The sequence below is a fragment of the Eleutherodactylus coqui genome, chromosome 13 (assembly GCF_035609145.1).
Source record: "Eleutherodactylus coqui strain aEleCoq1 chromosome 13, aEleCoq1.hap1, whole genome shotgun sequence".
NCBI classification, from domain to species: Eukaryota; Metazoa; Chordata; class Amphibia; order Anura; family Eleutherodactylidae; genus Eleutherodactylus; species Eleutherodactylus coqui.
In genome coordinates this window covers 78,279,221-78,282,061 of record NC_089849.1, presented here as the reverse complement: position 1 = coordinate 78,282,061, position 2,841 = coordinate 78,279,221, and positions in this window count along the sequence as shown.

Below are 2,841 nucleotides of genomic sequence, written 5' to 3'. Positions count from 1 at the left end.
TCTGACCACTAAAATGTTCAGAAAGCAACTTGAGAGCTTTCAAAATTGAAAACTGGCAGCAGGGGGATTCGAACCCACGCCTCCAAAGAGACTGGAGCCTTAATCCAGCGCCTTAGACCGCTCGGCCATGCTACCATGAAAAAGTGGATAATTTTGGATCAAAATGTCCAAGAGATTTCATAAAGAACATTTCTCCTGGCAAGAAATCCTTTTCCAGAATTTGATTTAAAAAGAAGAATTGTTGCTGCATTCGAGCTGAATATTTAATGATGGCAGCAGAAGGCTGAAAATGCATTCCTCCAGTTAGAAAGGAAGCAAACGCAAGTGAGTTCAACAGTATTACCGCACTACTGCTTTTTCAGATGTTTCTAGGCTATTGAAGGCTTTGAAGTGCAAGATCGTGGAGTGCGCCTAATGTCTACTTAGCTAGCGCATCGGGGTAGCTTAATCTGTGCCATAACATCTTGGGAATATCATCAAAAGCCTTTTCTTATAGAGTTTGTTCGGTTTCAGAAAAGGCCAAAAAGTCCATTTCTGAGCATCATCAAAAGCAAGTTCTTCTGACCACTAAAATGTTCAGAAAGCAACTTGAGAGCTTTCAAAATTGAAAACTGGCAGCAGTGGGATTCGAACCCACGCCTCCAAAGAGACTGGAGCCTTAATCCAGCGACTTAGACCGCTCGGCCATGCTACCATGAAAAAGTGGATAACTTTGGATCAAAATGTCCAAGAGATTTCATAAAGAACATTTCTCCTGGCAAGAAATCCTTTTCCAGAATTTGATTTAAAAAGAAGAATTGTTGCTGCATTCGAGCTGAATATTTAATGATGGCAGCAGAAGGCTGAAAATGCATTCCTCCAGTTAGAAAGGAAGCAAACGCAAGTGAGTTCAACAGTATTACCGCACTACTGCTTTTTCAGATGTTTCTAGGCTATTGAAGGCTTTGAAGTGCAAGATCGTGGAGTGCGCCTAATGTCTACTTAGCTAGCGCATCGGGGTAGCTTAATCTGTGCCATAACATCTTGGGAATATCATCAAAAGCCTTTTCTTATAGAGTTTGTTCGGTTTCAGAAAAGGCCAAAAAGTCCATTTCTGAGCATCATCAAAAGCAAGTTCTTCTGACCACTAAAATGTTCAGAAAGCAACTTGAGAGCTTTCAAAATTGAAAACTGGCAGCAGGGGGATTCGAACCCACGCCTCCAAAGAGACTGGAGCCTTAATCCAGCGCCTTAGACCGCTCGGCCATGCTACCATGAAAAAGTGGATAATTTTGGATCAAAATGTCCAAGAGATTTCATAAAGAACATTTCTCCTGGCAAGAAATCCTTTTCCAGAATTTGATTTAAAAAGAAGAATTGTTGCTGCATTCGAGCTGAATATTTAATGATGGCAGCAGAAGGCTGAAAATGCATTCCTCCAGTTAGAAAGGAAGCAAACGCAAGTGAGTTCAACAGTATTACCGCACTACTGCTTTTTCAGATGTTTCTAGGCTATTGAAGGCTTTGAAGTGCAAGATCGTGGAGTGCGCCTAATGTCTACTTAGCTAGCGCATCGGGGTAGCTTAATCTGTGCCATAACATCTTGGGAATATCATCAAAAGCCTTTTCTTATACAGTTTGTTCGGTTTCAGAAAAGGCCAAAAAGTCCATTTCTGAGCATCATCAAAAGCAACTTCTTCTGACCACTAAAATGTTCAGAAAGCAACTTGAGAGCTTTCAAAATTGAAAACTGGCAGCAGTGGGATTCGAACCCACGCCTCCAAAGAGACTGGAGCCTTAATCCAGCGCCTTAGACCGCTCGGCCATGCTACCATGAAAAAGTGGATAATTTTGGATCAAAATGTCCAAGAGATTTCATAAAGAACATTTCTCCTGGCAAGAAATCCTTTTCCAGAATTTGATTTAAAAAGAAGAATTGTTGCTGCATTCGAGCTGGATATTTAATGATGGCAGCAGAAGGCTGAAAATGCATTCCTCCAGTTAGAAAGGAAGCAAACGCAAGTGAGTTCAACAGTATTACCGCACTACTGCTTTTTCAGATGTTTCTAGGCTATTGAAGGCTTTGAAGTGCAAGATCGTGGAGTGCGCCTAATGTCTACTTAGCTAGCGCATCAGGGTAGCTTAATCTGTGCCATAACATCTTGGGAATATCATCAAAAGCCTTTTCTTATACAGTTTGTTCGGTTTCAGAAAAGGCCAAAAAGTCCATTTCTGAGCATCATCAAAAGCAAGTTCTTCTGACCACTAAAATGTTCAGAAAGCAACTTGAGAGCTTTCAAAATTGAAAACTGGCAGCAGTGGGATTCGAACCCACGCCTCCAAAGAGACTGGAGCCTTAATCCAGCGCCTTAGACCGCTCGGCCATGCTACCATGAAAAAGTGGATAATTTTGGATCAAAATGTCCAAGAGATTTCATAAAGAACATTTCTCCTGGCAAGAAATCCTTTTCCAGAATTTGATTTAAAAACAAGAATTGTTGCTGCATTCGAGCTGAATATTTAATGATGGCAGCAGAAGGCTGAAAATGCATTCCTCCAGTTAGAAAGGAAGCAAACGCAAGTGAGTTCAACAGTATTACCGCACTACTGCTTTTTCAGATGTTTCTAGGCTATTGAAGGCTTTGAAGTGCAAGATCGTGGAGTGCGCCTAATGTCTACTTAGCTAGCGCATCGGGGTAGCTTAATCTGTGCCATAACATCTTGGGAATATCATCAAAAGCCTTTTCTTATAGAGTTTGTTCGGTTTCAGAAAAGGCCAAAAAGTCCATTTCTGAGCATCATCAAAAGCAAGTTCTTCTGACCACTAAAATGTTCAGAAAGCAACTTGAGAGCTTTCAAAAT